The following is an 18896-nucleotide window of genomic DNA, read 5'->3' on the forward strand; positions in this document are numbered from 1 at the left end:
GTTATTCCAGGGAAATATTGTCACTTACTGGTATTCCACTATACAATGTGAACGACTGTAGGTTGAGTGGTGTTTCGAAGCAGAGTGGTGTTCCACAATAGGAGCTTTATTTTCAATCAACAGCCGCAAAGAAAGCGGGCAGTGTGGCGCTGCAAACTGTTCTCCGTCCGTTCGAGACATCCTGTTGCGCCATGCCTGGCAGTGCTCGCCCCGCGCGCCTCTGATAAAAAGTCCTGAAGAAACACCGCCACCGTGGACACAGTGAGTAGAAGGAACTCAATCTTCTAGGTTGCATATTCCCCTAGCTGCACGATAGATAAATATGCGCTATCGCGTGTTATCTCTAACAAAGAAAATTTTGTTTCAGGGGCTACTACTCTTCATAGTTTGCTTTCAAAAGGGATGGAAAGCAGCGCCTGGCAACAAGGATGGAAACGCTAATTGTTGCCGACCAAGCTCTCCGAGAGCATCTTTCGCAATGTCGTGACGATCAAAGCAGAGATTTTCTTGTTTAAAGGGGTGCTCTTTACGAATAGGATGTGCTCACAACTGCCTCGACGACGTTTGACATAGTATAAGAAACCATTATATATTTCTTTATACTGACCAGCAAAGCAGTGAATTTGGTTACACAGCTGTGAGATCACCGTTAAAATATATTTCGATATAGAAGCGATTGCTCCATCGACATTATTCTAATGCACAGCTTGTTTTACAGCCAAGGTAGTACGGAGACATTACAACGAACTACACTTCTGTCCAGGTCCATCCCAGCCGCGGCGGCCGCTTTTCGACTGAGATAGAAAGCAAGTCCTGCATGTAGCGTGTGATGTCGGTGCACGTTTAAGAACTACAGGTTGGCTAAACTTCCGCAGCCCCTCAACACGGCGTTCGTCGCAACACGAGTCGTTTTAGTAATGTAGAAGTCTCGATAAATTGACAATCAATAGTATCGACAGTTTTTCCACTATCGATCAACCATCGACAGACATTCGACAGTATTTTCAATACCACTATCGATCCATAACATTACTGTCTGTAGTACGATCCACGGTATTGCAGCTCATAAAACTGACATGCCATCACATGTAGTTACCACCTCCGTTCCATGCACTCTGTAACGCAAGCTTGTGCTGCAGTGCGGTGACGCTGTTGATCTTATACAATGGATACAAATATAGTGAATAATATCAAAGTACTGTCGAGAATACTATAGAGCCTACTGCCGGTGTGCTATCGTACCTCTAGTGCTATAGATAGTTTTCCGTCGCTTGTGAATTAGGTAACGCAAGTTAACACCTTGCCAGGCTAAAAGCGAAAGCAAAAAATTCAGTTCCTCAACACAGAACATGTGATACAGTCACCTTCTATCGACACCAGCCGTCAAGCTATATAGCCATTGCTAACTGGTGTCCCAGGGGAGCCATTATAGGTAAAGCTTTATTGCAGAAGAATGGAATTGTGCACGCACTCTGTGGAAGAAATATAAAACTTTAAGTTGCTAGTTCAAAAACAACTTTACTGCAACAACGGCGAGAAAAGTTTCAGGGCCCACTGTTCGAAATATGTTTGTAATGTTAATGGCGCTGGTTCAAACTATAACGTTCATAAGGTTATAATAAAGAATGTGCATTTATAGTGGTAATGTAATATTAATGATGCAACATTTAAAATCATTTGTTAACGGTATTCTTGCAAAAGCATATATATATGTGAGCACTTGAATTGTGTAAAACTAGCGTTTTGGACACAACATAAGCCGTTACTTGTCGCCTTTTAGCATAATGTAAAATTCTAACACATAAAACGTCAATGCAAAGTTGTAAAACATTTTCGTAGCATTATTCTAATGTTAGTGTTTTCTGGGTAGAGAAAAAAGGCCGCTGTTGTCTACGAAATATAGGATGCTGTGATGTTCTGTGTATATTCATGTATTAATTCAAAGGACTTACAAAATATTTTTTGTGATTTGTGAGCTGCTATCTCAGCCTAAACCATCAGCTCATTTTGATGGTTCATGGTGAGGAGATAGATGTCAAGACTAGGTCAGATAAACGGTAGGCTGCTTCCATCTCTTCCATCCCTTTTTTAGCTTAGCTCGCGCCGACGATCTAATCACGAGAGATAGGCTCATTATTTTTACTCGTAGCTAGGGTGCTTGAATACGCACGCTCCCCTCCTACCCTTAGAAGTACCGACGCGCCATCGTCTGGATCCTGTCTGAACCACAAATTGCCTCCGCCTTTCAACTTTCTGGCGTGTTCACTTGGTGGCGCTACCATCCTTACATTCGTCAAAAGCGAACTGTGTGTCTTGACGTTCAATTTAAACCGCCTACTCGTCCACCCGATGACGCCCGAAATTACGATGGCCCGAAGTATATTTTCATCGTAGGGAATATGATGTGGCTGACATAAAAGTTACTTCTCAAGTTCTTTTTGTGTTTATGCACTTCAAAAATACACTCTCACTTTACGCCCACACATTTTGCGTCGAACGAGACCCGGGAGAAAGCTACGCTCGGTGTGATGACTACTCCTGCCCGTTCTGAGTGAAAATTCCACTTCTATGAAAGCCAAAATGACGCCAGCAAATCAAATACACGATTTTTGTGCTTTGAGGGTATCATTATAAGACTATCTACTAAAATGTCGAAGGTAACACCAATATTATGGGAACGGGAAGGCCCTAACGTTTGCTAAAAAAATTGCAAACAAGGCAGGAATTCAAGCCTTCAATTTCAAGGCAGAATTATAGAGGGGGGGCAGGCGTGTTTCCAAATTAACGCACCTCACGACAGTGTTGAAGAGTGCGTTTACGAAATTCTCCCTGAAGAGTACATTTTGCCTTGTGTAGAAATCAAGTCGACTCGGATGAAATATTTATTCCATCAACCTTCTTTTCACCCTATATACTGGGTGCTCAAAGTTAGATTTCTACGATATGTTTAGATACAAAGAGCGCAACACAAAGGTTATGTTTGTACACGGGATAACTGTGATATTTGTCATCGTATTATAAGTAGTTAACAAATGCAATAATTACATTTTCATTCACTGCAGTTAGCACGCATCTTTACAGAAAATACTGAAGAGATACTGGCATGTAATGACTATTGTATTGTGTACAAATTTAGTAAACCATCTGTGTCGTGAGATATCTGCTCAAGCATGCGAGACCGCCGCACTGGGCCTGAATTTCGTCCTTTGTGTGAATCAACTGTAAATGCACATCCTTGCCAGGCAGTGTACGATACAGTACATGAACCAGGGAGAGCTTTCTGCCGGGTATCGCAATATCGCACGCGCAGTTAGACGAATTAACCTGAAATTTCCTGCGCGTATACCTCGGGACACAGGCAGGCTACTGAATTTCTACAGAGTAGAAATTTCTCTATATCCAATTTTCAAAATAATTATGCACGCTTGTGCATTGAATAAAAATTGTTGCTTTTAGTGGTAGAGCATCCGCCTCGCATTCGAGAGGCACCAGGTTCATTCTCTGGGGCCGCCGGGTAGCCACCGGTTTTCAATGGGTATAAGCTTTCCCCCGGCCTGGTCCTCGGCTCTTTGAGGTGCAATTCTTGAGAAAGGGGCATAGGTCCCACATAGCTACACTGATGGGTAAGTGATTCGTTCCGCCATCGGACAACAATAAGTCCGCCTCGTGCAGCAGAAGCCCATTATGTGGCCTTTTTTTTTTCTCGCGTAGTCAGACAACCGGAATGCCGGAATTGCCCACGACTGCACTGATTCTCAAAGAAGTGAACTTCATTAGCGACAGTGAACCCCTACGTCTTTCGACACGTTTGTTATAGCGTTTTTGCACTTGGCACTTCAAGGCTTTTTCTGAGTTTTCACGTGTGCAGGACACAACTCGTTTTCGATTTTGAACCCCATGAAACACGGTAACTTGAAACTATTCTGTTATTCAGTATTCGAAACTATTTTGTCCCCGAAGGAGCGCCGCGGGGTTTGCAGAGCCTCTTCCAGACGCACACCCCTGTGAGAGCCAGGCGGCGGGCCGAGGGAAGCTTGTACCCATTTCTACCTGTGGGTGTCCGGCAGCGGGTTTCGACGAACCACCTCCAGCCGCCGAGACGGACGCCCAAACCATTAATATTACCAAGATAAATATATCCTTAGTTTGCGCCCGCGTGACTGCTTACCCACGTTCAAAAACAACTTCTATATGTATTAAAATTTGAAACTTTAGTTTTGAACATCCCGAATGGCACTCCAGGTTTTTTTTTTTATTATTATATTACTCCGCGTAATGATCCCACCACCTAAAATATTCAGATAATGTATTTTTTCAAACACAGTGCACTCAGTACACGTTGCTCAATTGTAAAATTGTTCTATCGCGGTGCCGTCAAAAAGCACCTTTGTCACGTTCATTGATTTTTTTTTTTTTTGTACTTATGAGCGAGTGTTCTGCCACGTACAGAACACTGAATCACAAGATTCAAAAAATGGGCCCACCTAATTCACGTCAATAATTTAGAGCAGCGAATCCTGCACAATGCTTAGTGCACATACGCAGACATCCGGACACTATCTATGCGTTAAAACTTCAAAATCTAACCGATCGCTCTCTACCCGCCCTTTCCATACTTCTTTTGTGCGACCGCAATAACTCTCGGTACGAACGAATTGCCCTGCTTACAGTCGTCTCACAGGGCCGACCTACTGATGCAACTGGGGCCAAAGAGAGAGCTGAAAAAGAAGAGCACCTCGGTTCGATCTTGTTGTTTTTCTGCCCTGCTGTGACAGCCTGCAAGGCGTCCTTGATGGACGCTTTTGAGAGGGCAGCGATGTTGGGGAAGCGCTCCTGGAGAGCCTCCTCTCGGAGCGTAGGCCACTCGACTGTCGCCTGCAGAGCAGCCTCGGTGTCGTACGGAACATAGGTGACCGTGCTCGAGATCTCTTGCGACCCGATGCGGACCACCTTGCGCACCCGTTGCTGCTCGTCCAGCGCCAGCAAAGCAGGGATAGACCGGCTCCGAGCCGTCTTGATGATTGGCCGGGGACTCAGGGAACCTGCTCCCGAAAGTGGCCAGTGGCCTTTACTGCATGTGGGGCCTAAGCCTGTCGACCTTCTCGTGGGCCGTACTGGAGGCCTTCGTGTCAATTTTGTCCATTTCAGGTTTTTCGATCCGCAATTAAATTGAGCAGGCCACGAGCTAGATTTCGTTATCCGCTTACAAAACACAGCTGTCGAGGCCAGGTCACTGAGAACGTTGCCTTAGCAGCCCAACTCTGCAGTTTCTGAATTACCGCAACGGGATAAAAGACGAACAGAATCGTCAACGTTGCACACGCATTGTTTTGAGGAGTAGGAAGCATCCAAGTAGGGCATGCACACGAGGAGAAGACGCGCTAGGCGCAGCTCTCTTCTCCAGTTTACTGCGTGCGCTCTTCAAATTCTGCTTCCTTGACTGCTGTCCTTTCATCATTTATTGCTTACGCTAATATCGGAATACACATTTGGCTTAGCAACGATGACATCAAGTTTGCTGAAAATCTTCATTCAGCAGCAGGGCTAAAGTTCTTGTTTCGGATATGTTGCACTGCAGGGTAGTACGGTGCAATAGTAGCTTATCCTGCCCCTCGGTAGCAGAATAGAGCGAACATTGCCATGTTCTGACATCATGGTCTATGTAAGATAAGGAGATCTGGGAGTTTGTAATTCACCATCTCCTGACTAGGGAGTCCCTAGGTTAACCTCATGTAACAAAAAGTTAACCTCCATTTTATCTAATTTCCTCTATTCTAGGGGACTATTATTTAACGGTTCAACGCGGACAACACGAACACGACTCCATACGACGATTGCATAGGCCCGGACACGTAAGATAATTAAATAACAATTTAACAAAACTTGAAGTTGGGCTAGATGGTGCATTGTAATTTGACTGAAGATGAAGCGCACGGGAAGACGCACACAAGAGAAGAAGACACAGCGCGTGTCCTGTGTCTTCTTCTCTTGTGTGCGTCTTCCCGTGCGCTTCATCTTCAGTCAAATTAAATAACAATTCTTTATCAGGAAAGGAATGTGCTGCAAATTTCTGATCGAGGGTGGAAAGCCGAAATACAACACTAGATAATAGTTAAAACAAGTTGAAAGGAAGAGAACTGAAAACGACAAAAAGAAAGAAATTCGGTAAAGGCACTTAAGACACCTTACGCGTGAGAATGCAGGCGTGCCTGCCTTCGTGTGGTCGTATAATTTCGCTGCAAAATGTTTCTAAATTCATTAAACATATTTCTTATAGTGCTTTTAGTGTTTCTTTTTTTGCGCACCTGAGTGGCGATGTTCAGACCTTGTTGCAATTAACCGACGACAATATTGCCAGTTCCTGCTGCCTGGTAGCAAGACTTAGTCGAAGAGCATTCAAGTTGAGGTTTTATCTCTGCGTATTGCACGCAATGCTGCAATGCGTCAATACCTGTGGACGTCGATCAATACGTAGGCGCAGCAATTACGTTCCCGGTTGCATTTGACGATTAATATTGCAACAGCAGAACGCTTTCCAAATGAACATTAGTAAGTGATATGCACCACATGCGTCCACTACGTGCCCCTCTGACACACTTGAATGAACTACGCTTTCGTTTTCTATGGGTGGAGTGCTCGCCTGATTGGGAGAGGTACTGGGTTCGAACTTCAATATTTACCAGTTCATTTTATGGCAATACTTCTATTTTCCGTACATCCCACTTGCCGCTAGCTTGGTGGGTACCCTCTCTAGTGGGGACAACTACTACTAAGACATCCTACCCTGCTGTCAGTCGGCCAGCCAGCGGATACCACGGTAGGAGAGCGCCTTAGTGCCTTATCGCTAATTGTTCTTAAGCGTTACGTGGTGCTCATTTCAAGGGAAAGCCCGACAAGCAACCCTGCAGCCTCACCGAGAACTTGCGGCGCAGCCTTTGATCAGCTTCAGTTAAAAAGCAGCCATGTTCTCGTCCCTCAATTCGGCTGACTTCGTGAACGCTGTCAGAGGCGTAACCATTACTACCGTATGCATACCGGCCCCAAGAGGTTATTGGAGAAGCAATTCTCATGGGCTTCTTTGACACCAGCACGCAAGAAGGTTACCTGGCAGGGGTTCATTAGAACATTATCGAACGAAGGCAGACATCTTCGAAGCTAACGAGAATTGAGAAAAGAATTCGTTACTGATGTGCAAGTATTTGTGCCAGTCAAAATAATGAAGAATCATGGTGCTTGTAAGATTTAATCAAAGGGTAACATAAAAGACATCGCGCTACCTTAGGAGACGAATTCAAGACCTCCGCATGTCAAGCTCCTATACAGCGCAGTCGAGAAAGGAATAGTTATGGCACTTTATCTCTTCCTTGACTTCAAGTTATAATCACTACTTTGGAATTTACTTTGCGCAGGAGCATTGCTTCGGTAGACATAACTTATTTATTTATTGCAAGTGATAGATTGATACACTGGTCGCTCGATTGGCTGAACGATTAACAAAAGAATTGGGTTGATTTATTGATTAACTGCTTCATTCGTCCCCTGACTGACTGAAGGATTTAGCTCTTTCTTTTAGTGCAAAACAGTGTTAAGAGATAAAGAACAGAGGTACAGGGAAGCACGAAGGTGAGCGCTGTGCGCTTTATTGTTCCTCTTCGCCATTTTGCCCTATCTTCCACCAAGAAATGAATCAATATACAAACTAGGTCAACTGACGACCCTGCTACGGAAGATTTAACCAATCCAATTAATCGATAAATCATTTTCTTCTTTCTGGGTTATTTCAGCATTGTTTTTAACTTACAGAGCCTCGCACCAACGAGGCGACTACAATAATAACAATGCGCGTACCGATAGTGCTGGGACTGAGTGAACACGCTTCCACCGGTGATCCCACGGGGGCCACAATACCAGAAGCACCAGTCTGGACCTCTTTATTGGGGCTCAGAAAGCACACCGGCGGCGATCCCCTTGAGACGACGGCCACGGTTCCTGGTCCTCTTCCGGGGGGTCCAATCATCCGGCGCTCCATTGACGCCATCAGTTTGGCCATGAGCTCGGCGTTCATGTCGATGCTGCTGTGCGGCGGGGACGACCCGCTGGGATAAGAGTTGGAGCGCCTCTGGCGGCACCCTTCGGCGGTGTCCTCACTGTGTTGTGGCGGGGTGGTCAGCTGCGTCGCAAGAGAGGCCAGCTCCAGTCAGCTCAGTGACTAGGAGCAAGACAATGGCGTCGCATCTGACGTTCTCATCGGGGATGCGTTTAAATAAGGATCGCATTATCAAAGTTTCACTTTCGGTGCGAATGATCAGGAAAACTACGCGCAAAGCGTGAATACAGCAGTTCACGGCTAGGGTTCATCCGGTTGCCCAGTATGTTGCACGTAGAAGGTTGTAATGAACTCAGACGCGGATGCTTTCGCTTCCGTCTTCAGGAAGGCGTCTCACCAAATATAACCGACGGTCTTCTCAATTATGCTGGCTCCTGCCAGTTAGCGAGGCCATATTCCTGTTGCCGAGAGATTAGGCTAGCCAAGCAAGCTTTGTCTTTGCTGCACCATGTTTAATGACCAGGCAATTAAGTTCCTGCATTTTCAAGAATGCAGCAAAATGCACTTGAGCACTTTAAACTTGGTCCGACACATGCCTTCGCTCTCGCCCCGGCGTTGCCTTTGCCTTTCCACACAGCATGCATACAAACACAAAAAATTAAAAAAAAATTCAGGAAGAGTTTTCTCACAAACACCTTTTCATTGTCTCGCATGATAAATGGCGATGGTTAACGTGTTAGTTTTGTCAATTCAAAGCTTGTAGGAAAGCTAACTTTAGAAATATCTTCCCTCCACGAACGCCGCCGCAGTGATGCAGTAGTTAAGACGCCCGACTACTGTACTGGAGTACCAAGGTTCGAATCCGACCACCGGCGGCTGCATTGAGATCGGAGTGAAACGGAGAGGTGCCGTGTGCAGTTCGATATGAGTGCACGTTAAAGATCCCCAGGAGGTCAAAATACTCTGTGGCCCCCCATTACGGCCCCACTTCCTCTCTTTTCGCTTTCACCCACACCTTCCTGGTGCGGTTCAGGTGTTCACAGCAAAAGTGTGAACGATAATGCATATTTCTTTTTCCAAAAACCCAATTTATAATTTACTATACCTTCCCTTAGCAAGCCACAACTGCCAACGTTTCCAGCAAGTCAAACATGCTTGAATAACGTGGTGCCGATTTGAACAAGGCATTACGAACGCAACAAACTCGTATATTACTTCACTTTGGCCTTCAGTAGCCTCACAGACCATTTAGTAACTACAAAAAGAAGGATAATACCAAGTAAATGACCGAAAACTGAGATAAGCATGCACGAAGTTTATATCATGGGGTTTGAACTATGAGATTTATTTCTGACATCGAGCATCGCTGCCCGTTTAGGAAGTGGATGCTGAAACCTTTATTGCCCACTGCGGCAGCCATACGAAAAAATCCATTGCCATATCGGCGAGTATATTTTAGGCGCAACATGCCTTTTAGTTAGGGACGGCATTGCAGACGCATCACTTAATAAGCAAAATATTTTAACCTTTACGATAGCGTAAAAGGCTTCATTCTCAAGAATATCGATAAAAGCGGAACTTGAATATCCTCCAATTTTTCGCTACGCACATACAGCCCGTTATCCCGGAGTGCTGACTCTGTTGCGGTCGGCCTATCACAGAATGAGAAAAAAGGGTCGGTGAACACGCGCACATGATTTAATTCTTGTCAAAATTGCGATGCAACCGTACCTCAGTGCGGGGTTCAGGGTGGCTGTCATACCGTTTCGCTTCCCATTTGGCATGAATATTTTGGTCACTGCGGGGGCTACTTTTTATGATAGCGATTCGAACCGACCACATAGGCGTGCGCACTTTTGACAATTAAGGCGTCCGCAGAGAAGTGAGTTACTGCGCACACCTTTCCTTAAACCCAATTTATTTATTTATTTATTTATTTATTTATTTATTTATTTATTTATTTATTTATTTATTTATTTATTTATTTATTTATTTATTTGAGTAATTCTTTCAGACACAGTTGGTCTTGGATGGCAGGGCAAAAGGCAGATACTCTTTGCGTGACGAGGGCCCTGTCACTTATACACAGGACGGCAAGCACAAGTGATGGATTAAATTGTTATACAAGTGCTAATGAAAACATACAACACAATTACACAAGTTTTCTCACATGAATACATTTGTGCCAATTTAAGACGACGGAAAATACTCATTGCATTGAAAGCAACAGCATATAAGTTTTGAAGGACTTTTTAGAGCTCCTAGGTGATCTACATTGTTGCATGGCATCTAGGAAAATTGGGTGGTCGTTCAAAAGTTGGGGATTAAGTACATCAGTGTTTGGGCACCATAACTCATCCTTACAGCAGGAAGTTTGAACAAGCTATGTCTCATGCCGTACCGTATATTACTGGGCAAGCGCAAGCCGGCTATGCTAGAAGGATCTTGTATGGTTTGGTTTCTGATATATGTAGCAAGTTTCAGCTGGTATAACTGGTTAACTTTAATCACGTTGGGCCTTGGAAACACCGCAGCCGTGTGTTGCAGCCGCTCAAGGTTTTCAATGCAGCGCATGGCTCACTTCTGGAGAATGATCAGTCGATCAATGTTAGTCTCAGTGGTAGAACCCCCAGATTAGTAAACAGTAGTTAAGGTGAGACTGGATAAGGGAATAGTACAGCTGACGCTTTAACCAGACAGGTATTACTTGCCTGATTTTGTGCAGCATGCCTACAGATCTAGATACATTCGCCTGGATCCTGTTTATGTGCGGCGTCTAGCTCAAATGCTCCTCGAAGTGAACGCTTAAGAATTTAAATGTGCTTACCCTATCTATTACAGAGTCATTAAACTTAATATTAATTAAAGCTTCATCAGATTTGTTTCTAGGCTTAAAGATAACGTATTTCGTTCTATCAACATGTAGCTGTAGTTGGTTTGCGCTCAGCCATAAAAATAATGCGCTCAACCATCTGTTAGCCTGGCATGCACTTGCCAGAGAAATACAAGCTAGTACCATCAGCATAAATAATGATATCTGGGGTGAGTGGAATATACATAATATCGTTGATGTACATAATAAAAAACAATGGCCCTAAGATGGAGCCCTGTGGAACTCCATAAGTTATCTCTTTTTGTTGGGAATGAAAACCATTGAGGCATGTGTACTGGAACCTTCCTGATAAATAAGTGCGGATCAACTGGAGCGCCACGCCTAGAATTGCATTGAACGGGAGTTTTCGGAACAAAATATGATGCTTAATTGAATCAAAGGCCTTTTTGAAATCTGAAAACAATCCGATAGTAAAAAGTTTATGCTTACTTAAAATTACTCAGCAGTTTCTCTTTAGCAATAAGTAATGCTTTCAAGTCGTGGCCGATTGATTTGGCGCTCGTCTCGGCTGCGGGAGGCGGTCAGTTCGAAACCCGCCGCCGGACACCCACCGGTAAAATGGGTGCAAGCGTCCCCCGGCTCGGCGCCCGGCTCTCTCAGAAGTGTGCATTAGGAAGAGGCTCTGCTACCCCTGCTGTGCTCCTTCGAGGGCTTAAACTCTCAAATAAACTAACGACCTGCAAAGGTCGGGTTGACAGAAAAGAAAAGGGCCACATAATGGCTTTTTGCCGCAGAAGGCTGACTTATTGTTGTCCGATGGCGGAACTGATCACTGTCACATCGGAGCAACTATTTGAGAAGAGTTTAGCTCGCCAAACAGTATCCCCCGGGCCGAGCCCCTTCCTAAGAGCTAAGACCCGCAAAATGGCGGACACCCACGTCGGGGACCGCTCTCGTGCCAGTTTACGTCTGGTCGTAGTCGAGCTGCAAAACTAATCTTGACAGCCGCCAACCGCGCGTGGCGGACTTGTCAACTACTGCCACGGCGTTGGTCGTGTTGTAGGTCGCACCCACGTGCTCTGGCAGGCGGGATCGCAACACCCGTGGCGCACTTCCATGACGTGCACCCCTGCCAGACGCCTTCGCGCCCCCGACTTCGGTAACTCTCTTCGTGCTGCGCTCCACGCGAGAGCCCGATTCTACCAAGTTTTGTAAGCGTCTTGGTTTGGACGTCGGCCCCATTGCGAAACTCTTTAGGGCCTACTGTCTACGTATCGGAAGCGCGAGCGGAGGCTTCATTCCCCATCCCTATGGTCTCACAGCGGTACCACTGAGAATCTCAAAGGGTGCTTGTACCAGTTCTGCTTTCGCTTCGTCTTCACTCTCTTAGCCTACTTAGACGCCCGCAGGCCTCAGCGTTTCCCACGACGTCCCTGGCTTTTGCCGGAGGAGGAGTGAAGACAGTCTCTAACAGCGCCCCCAAGCCTCCTCGCGGGCTGGGCTACACAGGGTTGGCCCCTACCCCTGATGACTTTAGTCAGCGGGGATTCCCTGCGGCATCCTTACATAGAGACTTAGCCGGCACATACCATCGCTGGACTGCACCGGGAGGGGACAGACTATTATTTTCCGCTACGAGGCGTGGTCCTCTCCAACTCCAGCGGCTCGATCCTTGGATCACAGGGAGTCGGGAGCTCCCCAGCCTTATCCCTAGCCCCGTTTCTTGATAGGGTACATCATCGGCAAAGGCTGTCATTTTCAATGGGCCCCACCGTAGCGGTTCATAAGCCCGAGAGTCTATCCCACTTTGGTGGGATAGACTTCCTCAGAGTGCACAAGGCTCCGAGGTTCCAGTCGGCCGTCTGAGCATTCACCGGCGTGGCCTCTCTCGATTACAGGAGCGCGGCATAGCTCCATGCTTATTCCTCCGGGCTTCATCGCCAATGGTTGCACCCCTCTGGGTTACAGGAGGACGCAGCCCCTCCCAGTGACCAACCAAAAGTCAACCCACCCATCATCGAAAACACTGCCATAGCTTGCTCGATGACAAATTAATGCCCCCAGGCTTATCTGTCCCTCTTCGTCAGGTCATACAGCGGCGGCACTAGAGACCCAGCGTCCGGACCACGTCAGCAAAAAGGCGTCGTTGATCGCGTACCCCAGCGGGAACCAAGACAATCACAGGTGAGCAGTTGGGCACGTAGAGTCGCCTCCCAGTCACTTCATTTCATTTCATTTTTATTTCCTTAAAGACCCCTTTTGAGGGCCATTACATAAGGGGTGGATACAAATTTTGGATGAGATGGTACAAAGTCATGTGCTATGATGATAAAGAGCTGTAAGCTTTTTGTGCGAAGAATATTGGACAGGTTGTTGTTGCAATCTCTTCGGGAAGGCCATTCCAGTCTGCAGCTGCGCGTGAAAAAAATGAGTTTGCGAAGGTGACGGTTCGTGCACGTGGACGGCTGATCCGGAGATGGTGGAGAGTGCGGTGAGATATGCGTGCTGGTGGGACCATATAGGGTGCAGTTTGTAGATGGCTGTAAAGAAACTTGTGAAACAGTGAAAGACTGGCTATGCGGCGGCGTATCTCGAGTGGCTGTAAACCTGAAAGGGATTTCAGATATGATACACTGGTGCTGTAATGGTATGACGAATGAATAAATCTTGCGGCGCGGTTTTGCAAAAGTTCTAGTGCATTGGTGAGGTAAGCTTGATGTGGGTGCCAAATGGGTGATGCATATTCTAGCTTTGATTTCACAACTGATTCGTGAGCTAGTAACTTGACGTTCACGGGAGCATCGCGAAGATGACGTCTTAGAAAACCAAGGGATTTGTTAGCTGAAGAAATGATGTTAGTTATATGAGTTTTCCAGGACAAATCAGCTCACAGAGTTACGCCTAAACATTTGTATGATAGCACTGGTAGCACGAGAACGGAGGCAATTTGTTAAAGGGATATGAGTGGGTAGCGGCGGCGATGAAAAGACAGTACACTGCATTTGTGAGGGTTGAGTTCCATTTGCCAAATTTCACACCACTCCTGAATCTTGTTAAGGTCGTTTTGGAGGTATAATTGATCAAAAGTGTTATTAACTGTTTGATAAAGAACACAATCATCAGCAAACATGCGGATTTTCTCGGAGTCCTCTAGCTCCTTCCTCTCTCCCCTCTTCCACCTCCACCAACTCCCCTTCTCCATCGAAGCTGAACTTAGACGTGAGGTTGCTCTTTTCCGGGCACAGAATGAAAAGCTTGAAGCTAGACTGAACGCCCTGGCCACTCAAAACGCCTCCTCTAGGCCCTCCCTTACGGAGGACGACGATAACATAACTGAAAAGGGCCCCTCTGCCCAAACTGAAACGCACTCTCATGCCCTGGAGACCCGAGTGGCTGCTATCGAAAACATTGCTTCCCAACTTCCTCAAATCATAAACGCTGACATTACCGCTCAGATCGAAAGCATAACTGCCCACATCACGCGTTCGGTAACAAGTTTAACCCAGAAATGGATGCTCGAACAACCACGTCTCTAACGCGCAGGACCCCGTAAGCTTCCCACGCGTCCCGCAAAATTCTCTCGTCGCATTGACAATTCTGGTAACGAGGAGCGCGCCATCCGCGAGGCGTCTGGCGCCAGCAGATCGAACCTTTTGAACACAGTGGCATCCTTCACCCCCTCATGCTCTGATCATGGCCCCCAATCCTAGATCGCGATCATCCACACAAACACATCCCTTCACACTAACCCTGTGGAATTGCAGAGATTTCATGGACCGGCAGAAGCGAGCGCACATTCGCCTTTACCTTGAAACATTTGAGTTTCTCGTGGCTGTGGTCGCCCTTCAGGAGCCAGGAGTCAACGCCAAACTACCAGACTTTCTAGAGGGACACACAAACCTGCATCCTAGTCCACAAAGACAACACAGCACAAGAGGTCACCCTTCCATCGATCCCCGAATACTCATGGTCACAGTTTTACCGTGTCATGTCATGGTCACAGTTTTACCTTTGCGAAGCAAAGACCTCCCGATTCATGTGCTAAATATATACTGTCCCCCCAAACTTAAAGATGTAACTGTTTCCAAGCTCTTTACAGAAGCAATGCGCGTGGCTGGACGTGACCCCCTACTCACTGTAGGGGATTTCAATGCTCCCTGTCGGCAATGGGGCTACCTTAGAGAGGAACCCCGATGAAGAAAATTGGCGGAACTAATTTCGACCCTCGGTCTTACCATCCACACCGATCCGACCAATCGCACTCACATGGGCAATGCAGTAAGCAGAGATACATACCCTGACTTGACTCTTACCCGCAATATTCAGCACGCCGACTGGCTTAATACGCAAGACACTCTGGGCAGTGACCACTGTATAATTAATACACTATATACACACGGCCCCTTAAACGCCCCAAAAAACAAGCGCATATTCCCGACTGGACGAAGTTCCGCGCGACATTTCCCTCTGTCGACATTGTCCGCTCGGGATATCACGAGTGGGTGACCTCTCTAATGACAACTCTCCGCACTAACGAACAACGCATCCAACTCACCAACTTCACCCAGACAACCATTTTCTCCATCTTTAGGAGGCCCGTCGCAGTCTTACCAAACGATGGAAAAAATAGAATCAAAACAAGAAACTCAGACACCGCATCGTTGAACTCACTCAAAAGGCTGCCGATTATGCCACTCAGCCGACACTAACTGGGTGGATAGATGTAACACTGCTTCGCGCCAGATGTCTGGTCGTAATAAATGGCGCTTGTTTCGTGCACTTATAGACCCCTCTCAAACACGTGCAGAAACGACGCGGCATCTCTACTGTGTCATTCATAATTTTCCCGGTACTACAACACAGTTGGCCCGAACAGTGTGCGACAGATATCTGTGTACCAAGGTAGACCTTCGTCTTTCCCAATGCCCATACGCAGGCCAAGCAAATCTGGAGCTGGATGCCCCGTTCCAGCTCCATGATTTGAAGAAGGCCCTAGCCAAAATGAAGCGCGGTACTGCACCGGGCCGGGACAAGGTTACCGTCAAACGTCTAGCGAACCTTCCGGATGCAGCGTACCATACCTTCTTGAATTTACCAACCAAATTTGGCTGGGAGAGATTCCTCTCCCCCTGGATTAGAAGACAGCCCTAGTCACATTTATTCCTAAGGCAGGCAAGCCAATTGATGTTTAAAACCTGCGCCCTATCTCCCTCACATCTTGTGTCGGCAAATTGATGGAGACTATGGTGCAAGACAGGTTGTCCACTTACCTCGAAATACATCGCACTTTTGCGGACACTATGTGTGGTTTCCGACCACAGACATCCGCACAAGATATCCTTCTACAAATTCATCATGACATATTAGAGCCTAAAGAACTCCCTCGCAATGACAAGGTAGTCCTGGCCTTAGATTGAAAGGAGCATTTGATAACGTGAAACATGAAGGGATACTAAATCATCTCCAAGATACCAACTGTGGTCAGAATACGTATAAATACATACGGCAATTTCTCATGGGTCGACACGCCTGCATTCGAATTCAAGACACGGAACATGGACCCTATACCATCGGATCTCGGGGTACACCACAAGGCGCAGTGTTGTCTCCTCTCCTCTTCAACCTTGCATTGAAAAATCTTCCCGCAAAATTAAGCTCTATGCCTGGCATCCGATATGCCATATATGCGGATGATATCTCTATCTGGGCAACCGAAGCTGATCTTTGACACATGGAAACATGCCTACAACAGGCAGCGGACGGAGATGGTGGACGCTTACGCTGCGTACTTTGGTCTGCAATGTGTCCCCACCAAATCAGAATTGTCCACATCCATCCCTCCCATCGGAACGACACTTCAATTCACCTTACACTTCCTTCGGGTCCGATTAGAGAGGCTAAGGAGATCCGCATTCTTGGTCTTTTTGTTCACCAACAACGCAGACTGGACACAACCCTAACAAAACTTCGCATGTATGGCGACCAGGTGGGCCGTATGGTCCGCCGGGTCTCCAATAAGCGTGGGGGGTTACGAAGTAAAGATGCCTTGCGGCTGGCACATGCATTCGTTACGAGTAGAATTCTCTACTCAACCCCTACCTTCACATGCGCAAACATGACGAGGACCAACTCGAGGTCATACATCGCAATGTTACCAAACAGTCTTTTGACCTCCCCATTGCCACATACAACCAGCGTTTGTTAGACCTTGGGATGGTCCACACCTATCGGGAACTTCGAGATGCTCATCTTTTCAGCCAATACACGCGCCTATCACAACCGCCATCCGGTCGCCGCATCCTTCGACTACATATCCAATGCACCACCACCTTTGAGGAACGGGTACGAACACCAGAACTCTGGAGACGCGCCCTCAGGGTCAGACCCATTCCCCCGCAACATGTCACACTCTGATCATAATGGCCGTCGCCAGGCCCGTGCGGAAGCCCTGGAGCGGCATTATGGTAGACAACAACATGTAAACTACGTGGACATTGCCGGTCCCTACCGTGAGGGGTGGTTTACCGCGGCAGTGGTCCACAACACCAACACAGTGGCAGGACTTACGTTCCAGGCCCACAACACAACATACGCGGAGGAAATCGCGATTGCGCTCGCCCTCTCCCTCCCACAAGTAAAACACATCATTACCGACTCCAATGGGGCCTGTCGGAATTATGGGCTGGGTTGGATACCTCCTCTAGCCAAGCGCATTCTACAAAATTGCTGTCGGTCCAGCGACCCCCAAAATTGCAATCTCCTCTGGGCTCCCGGCCATCACGGACTCCTGGGCAATGAGTTAGCCAATCAGACGGCCCACGTGCTCTCTCCCCGGGCACTCAAACTTGCTCGGGAAGTCTACTCCGGACCCAGTCAATCTCTTATTACATTCAAAGAAATTTTCACATATTATAAGGACAACCATCGTCGCTTTCCGGAACCTTGTAAAGGTCTCCGGAGTGCGGACACAATGCTGTGCCCGGCAGTCTTGAAGCACTTCAATACAGACTGATGGAGGCTGCAGCCTGTGTGCAGCGACCTTCTCGGACGTTTTCCACATGGTCTGGGCCTGTTCATCCAATCCCCACCGTTCCCAATCCTCCATTACCCGCCCTTCTAGGGAGGCCTGGGAGGCGGTGCTGCTCAGCTGCCATGACCTACAGTCCCAGCGAACCTTGGTCTCCAGGGCGCGAGCGGCGTTAGACGCCATTGGGGCTCCGGAATAGGAGCTCCACCTAGAATTTTGAGGGCCTGCGCCAATAGGGCCTCGGTCCAAACACCTCCTTGTACAAACAAATGCTTGTCACCACCACCGCGGAGGACTCTCGGGTGTCTGCTCACCCGTGTTGTAGTTCCGCTCCAGCCACCCAGAGGCTTGGATTTACGGGCCCTCGCCAGACGTGAGCCTGGCTATGGGAGGAAACTTATGCAACACACTTCCGTCCCCGACCTTTGCAGGTCATTAGTTTGAAATTTTAAGCCCTCGAAAGAGCACAGCAGGGTTAGCAGAGCTTCTTCCAAACGCACACCCCTAGGAGAGCCGGGCGTCGGGCCGGGCGACGCTTGTACCCATTTTACCGGTGGGTTTTCGGCGGTGGGTTTCGAAATGACCAGCTCCCGCAGCCTAGACGGGCGCCCAAATCACTCCACCACGAAGAAGAAATGGGCATTGGCGGAATACGTAGTGCGAAGAGAGGATAGCCGATGGTCGGTTATGGTAACGAACTGGATTCTAAGGGAAGGAAAGCGTAGCAGGGGGCGGCAGAAAGTTAGGTGGGCGGCTGAGGTTAAGTTCGCAGGGGTCAAGTGGATGCAGCTAGCACAGACCCGGGTTAATTGGAGAAATATGGGAGAGGCCTTCGCCCTGCAGTGAGTATAGTCAGGCTGACGATGATGATGATGATGAATGCCTTTTCGGTGGATTTTTTTGAACGAAAACCATGTTGCTCTTCAACGAAGGCTTTCTTTTTTTCGAGGAACATGAGTAATAGCGTTTTCAGGAGATGCTGTAAAACG

The 18896-nt window shown here is 47.3% G+C and overlaps 1 long non-coding RNA gene across 1 annotated transcript in view; it reads left to right on the top strand.

Annotated features, from left to right (window-relative positions):
• The first annotated feature begins 217 nt into the window (after positions 1-217).
• The window catches only part of LOC146209429 (uncharacterized), a 52756-nt gene continuing 34077 nt past the window's right edge, over positions 218-18896 (top strand). Inside the window, exon 1 of the long non-coding RNA XR_014703439.1 lies at positions 218-261. This is a non-coding gene — a long non-coding RNA (uncharacterized LOC146209429). The remainder of the gene's footprint in view (positions 262-18896) is intronic.

The sequence above is a fragment of the Amblyomma maculatum genome, chromosome 1 (genome assembly GCF_055883805.1).
Source record: "Amblyomma maculatum isolate TAMU_Amacu chromosome 1, ASM5588380v1, whole genome shotgun sequence".
Lineage (NCBI taxonomy): Eukaryota > Metazoa > Arthropoda > Arachnida > Ixodida > Ixodidae > Amblyomma > Amblyomma maculatum.